Below are 10,924 nucleotides of genomic sequence, written 5' to 3' on the forward strand. Positions count from 1 at the left end.
TATGACCTGCGTGTGTGGTCGAGTTTGAATTACGGATAATTCAGAGTGATTTGGGACACTTAGTTCCTAAAAGGGAGCTTAAGTCTTAGGATTTTGACCGTAGTCGGAACTGTATGAAGACGACTCCGGAATGGAGTTCCATCGATTCTGTTAGCTCTGTATGATAATTTTGGACTTCGTAGTGTGTCCGGAAAATTATTTGGAGGTTCGTAGTAGAATTAAGCTTGAAATGGCGAAACTCAAAATTTTGAAAAGTTTGACCGGGAGGTGACTTTTTGATATCGGGGTCAGAATGAGATTTCGAGAGTTGGAACAGCTCCGTTATATTATTTGGGACTTGCCTGCAGAATTTTACGTCATTCTAGGTTGGTTTGATAGGTTTCGACACGAGTTTTAGAAGTTGGAAGTTTTTGAAGTTTATCAGTTCGATTTGTGGTGCGATTTGTATTTTCGGCGTAATTTGATGTGATTTGAAATCTCGAGCGAGTCTGTGATATGTTATGGGACTGGTTAGTATGATTGAACGGGGTCCCAAGGGGCTCGGGTGTCTTTCGGGGTGGTTTCAGACCAAATTGGAGTTGTTTGGACTGCTGTTGCTGATTTCCTTCTTTGCGAACGCGAAGGAAGTCTCGCGTTCGCGAAGAGGAGTTTGAGGGGTTGATGATTTGTCCTTAGCGAACACGAAGATGTGAACACGAACGCGAAGAAGGAGCAGGGCAAGCCTTCGCGAATGCGTCCCAGGCAACGCGAACGCGAAGAAGAAAAGAAAGATAGGGGCCTGGGTCGTTTGGCCTTCGCGAACGCGAAGCTTGGAACATGAACGCGAAGGAGTTGGTCATCTGGTCATCTCGAACGCGACGAGGACTTCACGAACGCGAAGAGGAAATGATGGGGCAGAAGCAGTTGGCCTTCGCGAACGCGACGCTTGTCACGCGAACGCGAAGAAGGATTTGAGGCAGCTGGATTTTGGCCTTCGCGAACGCGAAGAAGGTGTATCTGGGCAGAATTAAAAATCCCAAAAATGGAGGTTTGAGTTCATAAATCAAAATCAAATTGGGAGCTCGGTAGAAGGCGAGTTTTGGAGAGATTCTTGCATAGGTGTTTGGGGTAAGTGATTTTTATCCAGTTTTGATTAATTTTCATGATTATGTCTTTGAATCCATCATTTAATTCGGATTTAATGGAAAAAAATCAAGATTTTCGTAAAATCTTCCAAAAATGAAAATTTAAGATTTCGAGGTCGATTTGTTATTGCAATTCGATAAAATTGGTATGGTTGAACTCGTATCGGAATGGGTGTTCGAATTTCATAAAAATTGTGTCGGGTTCTGAGAGGCGAGTCCCGTGTTGACTTTTGTTGACTTTTTGGAGTAAATTTTTAAGTCGACGTATTATTATCCGGTTTTTTGATGAATTTTAATGAAGTTATACAATTAATTTGGATAGATTTGAAAGGCTCGGAGGTCAATTCAAGCAAGAAGGCTATTTTGGAATATCAACCTAACTTCAAAAGGTAAGTGTCTTGCTTAACCTCGAGTGGGGGAAATTCCCCTTAGGCATTGAGTCTTATGTGCAACTTGGGTAATTGAAAACTATGTACGCGAGGTGACGAGTACGTACTTGGTTTATATGTGCAAATTTTATTAAGTTAAAGTCTTGAGCATATTGTGTAGTAAATTAGATAATTGTTGGCATATATTTAATCATCTACTTGTCGTGCCTAAACCCTTGTTGTTGACTCTGTTGTTATATGACAATGTGAGGTGATTGTTATTTGATTATTTATGAAATTTCGTGAATTTGCTGGCTTGATAATTATTGAAATTTAATTTTATTTTGGATTTTCTCCTCTGCAAATAATTAATTAAATGAGCTTAAGAAGAGGTGTTTATATGATTATTGAAAATTTAATATTTTATGAAGACTTTGCTTTATGTTAAGTAATTTCTATCTCTATTGATTGTTTTTGAGTGTTGTACATATTGTGGGGAGTATTTGGCTATTTGCTGTGAAATTAATTGACTTGGTTGTAGCTTTGAAATTTGGTTGTGGCCATTGACAAATTGTGATATGAATTGATTTTTGTTATGTTGTTGTGATAATTTCCCGTGTAAATTGTTGTGTTGGGTGAGTTGTTATTTTTGGGAGATAAGGGTGGCATTTCACCGTTGATATTATGTGGTTATAAAGGTGGCATTTCTCTGTTGTGTTTGTTGGCTATTGATATTGTCTGGCGGAGCGATAAGGGTGGCTATAGGAGCGATAAGGGTGGCTATAGGAGCGATAAGGGTGGCTATTGATATTGTCTGGGCAGAGCGATAAAGGTGGTTATAGGAGCGATAACGGTGGCAATAGGAGCGATAAGGGTGGCTATTGTGAGGGACGATATGTGATGATGTGGGGTTGTGGTGTTGATAATTTTCATGTGATGTTGTGATTTTCTTGTGTTTATTTTTATACCTTGTGCAACTTGTCTTGTTGTTAGTAAATTGATAATAATCTGATTTATGTTGAAATTGGGAGCCTGTGGCTATTGCTAGGCAGTTTATAAAATAAAATGTGGGCACGAGGTGCCGTAAATTGTGATATGAAATGGGGATATTTGCAGGTGAATTGTCTGTGCAGTTGTGATATAAAATGTGGGCACGAGGTGCTGTGATGAAATGATAATGATATTTGGCACGTGAATTGTCCGTACAGTTGTGATATGAAATAAGGGCACAAGGTGCCGGGCAAATATGATGAATTAATTATGGGCACGAGGTGCTGTGAAAATATGAAAATGGGTTGAGGCCCGTATTTACGAAAAATATGAAAATGGGCTGAGACCCGTATTTTGATGATTTTGAAATGAGGTGTCACATGGTGACTTTTTAATTGAAAGAATTATATTCAAAATATTTATTTGGAAGGATTTTAAGTTAGAAAGTATTATATAAAAGAATTGTATTTTGAAAGATATTTATTTGAGGAAATTGTATTTGAAAAGATTTATTGAAAGAATTATATTTGAAAAATAATTATTTGAGAAAATTATATTTGAAAGAGAGTTATGTGGAAGAACTATGTGAAATACATTTATTTGAAGGGCTGGATTTAATTGGGTGTAATTGTGTTTATTAATTGTTGAGTGATATTAATGGTATTCATGTTATCTGTTGTGCATATCACTGGTTGTTTTATCCTGCCCTTATTATTATTTGTTTTCTATTATTCTATATATTATATTGCACAGGTTATTAGACTAGTGAGTGTCTTGACTGTACCTCGTCTCTACTCTATTGAGGTTAGTCTTGATACTTACTGGGCACCGCTGTAGTGTGCTCACTCTATACTTCTGCACATTTTTGTGCAGAGCCAGGTATTGAAGATAACAGACTTGAGCAGAGTTAAAGTGGAATTGTAAGGATTTAAGGTAGAGCTGCTTGGTCGTCGCAGTCCCTTGGAGTCTTTTCATTTCATTGTACTGTTAATTTGTAATCAAATAGTATTGTATATTCGGTCCTCGTGATCATTTCATATATTCAGTAGAGTTCGTGACCCAGTACTACCAGTCTTGGGAGATTGTGTATTGTAATTATTTCTGCTGTTAGATTTTAAATAAAAAAAATGACTTCAAAATGTAATAGAAATCGGCTTACCTAGTCTTAGAGACTAGGTGCCATCACGACGACTGTGGTGAGATTTTGGGTTGTGACAACTTTGTACCTATTGGCAAAGAAACAAGACAGGGAACATGTAGGGACTGGAAGTTAAAAAGTAAGTCTTTGTGAAAAGTTATATGATTAGTAGCTCCAGAATCTATAATCCTAATGAAATTATCCACTTGAGAAATCATGCAAGATTTGAGCAAAACACTTTCGGACAACAACTTACCATCAAAATTAATATAAGCTAAGAGATTTGGAGTAGAATATAGATCAGAATTGATTTGAGATTGCTAAAGTGGCACCACTAGCTGGGAGATATGATCCTTGGATAAGCAGGTACTACAGAAGCAGGAATAACCTCAGAAGACTTATTAGGGTCAGAACTAGTATTAGAAACCAAGCCATAAGAAGACCTAGGTGAAGCAACTTCAACATGAGCAACAATCTTTCTAGGACCAGGTTCATTAGTAAACATGGGTCCAAACCCTTTGGTGAACTTGAAATTTGGAGGGAACCCATCCAATTTGTAACATTTATCTATGGTATGACCCGACTTCTTGCAGTATTTACAAATAAGGGTAGGCTTCTGAATATCAAAGCTAACTCTAAAGGGAACACTTGCTTAGGCACTCTGACATTAAAAGATGCAGAATTAATGGAAAATTCAAGTGAGGTAGACACTTGTCTCTGTTTTTCATCCAAGAGCAAAATGTTGTACACAGTGCTAACAGAAGGAAAGAGCTTGATCATGAATACATTACTCCTAGTTTGAATGTAGGTATCGTTTAAGCCTATTAAAAATTGATAAAGGTTTTGGACATCCTCATCTCTTTTATAGTCTAATTTAGACTCATATGAACAAGTTCTCACACGGCTCACTGAGAGGGCAGTAATCTCATCCCAGGGTTGCTTGATTTTATTAAAGTAGGAGGCAACGTCAAGCGAACCTTGAGATATGTGTGCCAGTTCCTTTTTGAGTTCAAAAACTCGAGAAGCATCTGCTTGACCATACCCCTCCTCCAGTTCCCCCAAATATCCTTAGCAAGCTCTGAATATTCAACGCTACAAGCTATTTCTTTAGTCAGAGGGTTAGATAGCCAGGGCACTACCAAATCATTACACCTCTGCCACTGTCGTACCAAGGGAGAACCATCAGGAGGTCTTGCAGAGGAACTATGGATGAATTCCAATTTGTTTCTAAGAGACAAAACAACTAGAATAGTGCGTCTCCAACTCCCATAGCAAGTGCCATCAAACTATATTGAAACTAATGAAGACTACAGAACATCGAAAGGGTGAACATAGAGAGGGTGACAAGGATGCGTATAATCATCCTGATGAAAAGTAGGGCGAGAAGAGGGAGAAGAAGAGATAATTGAAGGGGAAGGACAATCGTCCGACATTTCAACTAGACAAAACCGACAAGAAAAGAAGTCTACACATGCAAATTTCAAGGAAACAAGATTACCAAATTCCTTCGTGCAACGGAAGGAATTAATGGCCTTGCTACAGTCAAATGAACACCGCAACCACAACAACCGACACAGAATCAACCTTCAAACCCTAGCTTTGAATTTTTTTTTTCTTTTTCTTGTTTCTCCCTTTTTAATATTAAGCTTGCATTCAAATATTCTATTTCACATATGGATATATGATTTAGGTTTTAGAGAGTGAAACCTTTGGACAGACGATAACCAAATCATGCAGCAGTTCCCTTAAAAAATTTCACATTGATATCGACATTTCTTTTGGGTAAGTTATTGAAGATCAATGAATTTTGTCTCTTCTTTTCGCATTAAACTCTGGATTTTCATTAAAATGAGGGTAAATTTTTTTGAGTTTGGATATAAATCCGTGGGATGTTATGCAAGACAACTAACATTTTTTATTTCACTTGATTTCTTGTGATAGTATTATCTATGGTACGTTATATATTGAAGTGAAATTGAAGCAGAGCTTTCTCAAGAACTCTAACTATCAGATGAAAGGAAATGGGATATAAAGATATCAATGCTCCTAGTACAATTTCTCTAGTGTTTTGGAGAAAGGGAGTAAAACGTAAAGCCAAAAGTAGAATAGTAATTATTGAGTTATAGCAAGAGTTGCAGAAAAGTGAAGGTGAAATGGGGTAAGATTTAAGACATCGAGGTTGGGTTTAGGGGGCTGATTATTATCTGGGTTAATATTTTATGGGGCAGGTTAACAGTATGGGTGGGTAGCAGTGGTTGACGATTTTTAAATTTATCCTTTCACGTAGACCAAAAGAAGAGTGCCACGTCGCTCTTTATAATGCCCCACCTGGTCAACTAGTCAACCGTTAGTGTTAGGGGTGCTTTTAAGAAAAAAAAATAACATTGAAGTTATAATGCAATAGGCGGAAGGAGAGTATTTTTAAGACAAATTCAATAAGTTACGAGATTTTTTGTCCGCTTTTTGTTTATAAAAAGGTTTATTTTATTTTATTTACCTTACAACTCTAATATGCTCTATAATTAGCGATCAGAGATACAAGAAGATCTGAATTCAAATCTTAACGCTAAACAACAGAAAAAAATATTTTCATATGTTTGATGTACGAAGAAGAATTAAATTTATACGTGAAAGCTCATATTGAAACATAATTATAACAATAGCAACAATTACAATGCCTCATTCCTTAACAAGTTGGGATCGACGATATGAATCATCATTCGTTTCCTTAAGCTCAACTTATATCATCATAATTAACAAAATAAAATAGAAAAGCAAGTAAAAAAAAAAGATAAGTGTGTCTCTCTCTCTTTATATATATATATATATATATATATATATATATATATATATATATATATATATAATAATAATAATAATAGAAATTCTCTACCAAGTCTAAACCCTATTTTCAACTAGTAGATATCACATATATGGATTTTTCTCTTCCATTTTGCCGCATCTTTAACTAAGTCTGTATTGATTCCAATGATTTATAGTTCGACTAATTATTCCTTAGAGTCAATGCAGACTTAGCTAAAGATAGGACATAATGGAAGACAAAAATTCATGTATGTGATATCTACTGGTTGATAATAAGAGAGAACTTTTTATTATTATTATTATTATTATTATTATTATTATTTTTATTATTATTATTATTAAAATTATTTATATAAATAATTTAAAATATTTATGTGAAATAAATAATTAAAAATATATTATCTCTAATGGTCCATCTGAGAGAGGGGTCATGCAACTGCATAGGGTGAAAATTCGGACTTGCTGGGTGGAATAATAAGGATACGGCATGTGGCAGCTTGTGTCCAGTAGAAGTCAGGCACTCGGGGATATTGCTGTCGGTGGCCTAAGTTGGGGACTTATAAGGTATTATCATCTCTATCTCAAGACAACAGTGTCGTCTCGGAATGATCAAAGCCATCGCTAACGAGTTGGGCAATGACATCGGGCCCAATGGATCTTTTTCTTTGGTCATGACACTGGTGCCAACTGTAGCGCATTCTCGCTTACCCTCTAACTCCAGCTAGCATTGAGTCCTGTGCCTAGCCTAATATGCATTTTTGATAGTCCTTTTTGCAATATCGAGTGGTTTTGTCACAGAAAAGTTCTGTCTTCCCTTATATAGTTAGCTTCTCAGAGAAGCCAAAGAGGAGAGGTTATCATCCCTCTAAGGCATGATCTAGGACATAACTTGTAACATATCATCTCTCTCTTTCTCACTCACTCTTTGTTCTCTCTGGAAGAACATTGGCAAGTAATACAAAGCTTACTATTGCACTTTCTTTGACTCTAGCCTCGTTGTTCATTGATGTAACTTTTGTCTTTGCTTTCATTCACGTTATACTGATCGCTCTATGGAATAAAGGATTTTGGATTGTTCACGATTTACTTGTCTTTAGTTCCTCCATTTTATTAAAATAACTGTTAAAAAGGATAACATTTTTTTCTCGTAAACCGTTTGGCATCGTCTATGGGGATAGGCAGTTATGATATCGTCTTAATATTTTTGCTTTAAACCGTTTTGTAAAACCACCAAAAGATTACCTAGTGTCAAACATTAGCCATGTTTAGTACTCAACATGAAAACCCACACGTAGATGGTCAACAAGTCATATCGAGGTATTTGGTGAACCCGCCAAGCCCAAAGGTGTATGAGGACCTGCAGGGTTCATAACACTTCAAAAGACACGAGTAGGAGGACAACCAGTCCTGTCCACGTAAAGCAGATCAAATCCGACCTATAGCTGAAGCTGGAGCTCCCAATGATGAAAGTGATGATGACAACGGTTATCAAAGAGAAGGATACGCCCCACGAAGAGGTTGACAACATCATTCCAAGATAATGGGGATGTATCACAACAGAAGATCCGGACTCAAGAAAGTAGTGGAAGACATGATGGCTACAAAAACACATGCATGACGCATATGGAGGACGCCATGGCCATCTTCACCAACAACACTCATCCTGGAGCATCCGTGCCCCATCATCCTATACAGACTAAGACCCCAGCGAATGTTACAACCAATATGGTAGCAGTAAAGGTTCTTTGTAGTTTGGGGGTCAAAACAAAGAGGATCCAGAACAATGCAATCGTCAGAAAAAAGTACAGGGACGAGCTCCTCAGTTTCGTGCAGGAGATACACGCCCCGATGGATAAGATACTTGAGGTCCCATCCATTTTCAGTGGCGCAGACACCAAAGAGCATACAAAGCTGCAATTTAAACCAAGTGCGGCTCCGACGCTCATCCCAAAAAGGTTCAAAATAATAGATATACCGAGGTATGATGGGACAACGGTTCTGCATGAGTGCGTGACAGCCTATACAACCGGCATCGATAGAAATGACCACAACCAGATGAGATCTAATATGTCATGCTCAAGAATATTTTCCAAATACTCACAAAGGGAGCTTTAAACTGGTATACACTTTTACTAGAATATTTTATTGATTCTTTTGCTATTGCTTTCCGATGAGTTCGTAAAGGCTCATGTCGGGGCTCAAAAGGTTGATACCCACAAGGAATACATATTCAAAATAAAGAAGCACAAGGAAGAATTACTCCAAAGATTCGTGGAGAGATTCTAATGGTAAAGAATGATGTTGCTCACAACAAGATAGATAGGATTGGGATGCAGCGCAATTTACCAATGGTTTGGACCCGAACAACTTTGATGCTTAGTGGAAGTTAAAGGAAAGTCTGAGGGAGTTCCCTACTAAAACTTAGAATGTAGTGAACCACATATATATAACCAAGAAGGAAATTGAAGATGACCTTATAGATCCGGTGCTGATCGAAATGAAAGGTCGCTTCCAGGAAAACCCAAAGGCATACCAAAATCCAGGCAGAGGAATCCGAGTGGCTGGTTCAAATCTTACTCAACCCTTCGATAGCATAGGACCTATCACGAGACTAGATCATGTTAGATGTAATTGGGGGCTGGTTAGGAGAGATATTGCGGTCCTCTCTAGACCACCTCCAAGAGATATGTGCCCCCCGAGGCTATTCGAATATAATTTCAACATCGAACCTACTGAATTAGTCATGGCCTTAAGAGATATTAAGGACACAAATTCCCAAGAAAGATCCATTCCAACCTCGACAGGAGGAATCAGGACCTATGGTGTGATTTACACAACACTCACAGGCACTTGTCTGGGGACTGTAAGTATTTGCGATCCGAGGTAGCGCAACTACTTATGGCCGGGCACTTGAAGGAATTCCTCAGTGACCGAGTCAAGCATAACCTAAGCAGGAACTAGAATGGCGAGGAACCAAAGAAGCCACTACCACAGAAGCAGACAATCCACATAGTTTTCGGAGGAGAAGCGGTCAGCGGTGTCACCTACTCAACCTCCAAAAGACTAAAGTCTCCATCTCCTCCGGGAAGAGATATCAAGAGTACCCAAAGCATGATTCAATCAGTTTGAACAGCGAGGACTGCAATGGGATCTCATATCCGCACTGGAAAATCCCTTCGTATTTTAAATTCTTAAATTAAGTGTGTACTAATTGATCCAGGTAGTTTGTTCAACATCATGCAACTCCGGATTATAAAATAGATGCAGTTAGTTGATAAGATAATTTTGACCACAAAGCTACTAGTCGGGTTCAACATGGCTAGCGAAAATACCTGGGGGGAGATCAAATTGTTGATTTATGCCGGAGAGATGATCCAAGATACGATGATCGACGTCATGACCAGTGACATATCTTACAATATCATTCTAGGAAAGCCTTGGCTCCACTTCATGCAAGCGGTCCCGTCAACTTTCCATCAAGTCATGAAGTTTCCTACTCCATGGGGGATAAGTGAAATTCGAGGAGAGCCACTGGCGGCTCGCGTATTGAGTGCTCTAGTTGTAGCAACTAGATAAACCATAACGGGGCAGATCCTAAATAGAAATCATTGCAGCTGATACCTTCGGTCGACCCTAGGTCAAAGACAGATTAGTCGGGAATCAGAATTGCCTAGTATTTCAAGAGCCTTCAAAGATTGAGAGGATACCATTATCAACAACAGAAGATCTCGAGGAAGTCATCCTCTTTGCCAATCAGCCATAAAGAAAGGTATTCCTAGATTCCGGCCTCAATCCTGACATCAGACTCAAATTTATAGAGTTTAAAAGCTAACATAGATTGGTTTGACTGGTCCCACTTAGACATTACAGGTATTCCACTGGATATGGTTACTTAGAAGCTCAACATTGGTCTGGATCACCCTCCTATGAAGCAGAAAAAGTAGCTGGTTTCCTTCGCTCACAACAAGTTTGTCAAGGAGTAGATATCTAAGTTGCTTAAACTAGGGTCAATACAAGAAGTAGGATGCTCGGGACAATTAGCTAACATAGTCGTAGTTCCTAGAAAGCTCAACAAATTTTGGATGTGTGTAGATTTCAAATATGTTATAAATCATGCCCCAATAATCGTTCCTTTTACCCCATATCAATCAAACAATCGATGCGATGAACGGGCACCAGTTGCTCAGCTTTAAAATATGCCTACTCCGGGTACAACTAAATTAGGTTACACCCCGAGGATCGGGAAAAAACTTCGTTCATCGTGGAGTATGACACTTATTATTATAATGTCATGCTTTTTGAGCGCAAAAATGTCGGGGCCACTTACTAAAGGTTGGTAAATAATATGTTTGAAAAATAGGTAGGGAAGACTATGGAAGTTTAAGTTGATGATATACTTGTTATGTCTCTGGAAACAGAGAACATTTTAATTCATTTGAAGGAAACCCTATACATCCTTCGGAATACAATATGAAGCTGAA

Source organism: Nicotiana tomentosiformis, chromosome 12 (genome assembly GCF_000390325.3).
Source record: "Nicotiana tomentosiformis chromosome 12, ASM39032v3, whole genome shotgun sequence".
NCBI classification, from domain to species: domain Eukaryota; kingdom Viridiplantae; phylum Streptophyta; class Magnoliopsida; order Solanales; family Solanaceae; genus Nicotiana; species Nicotiana tomentosiformis.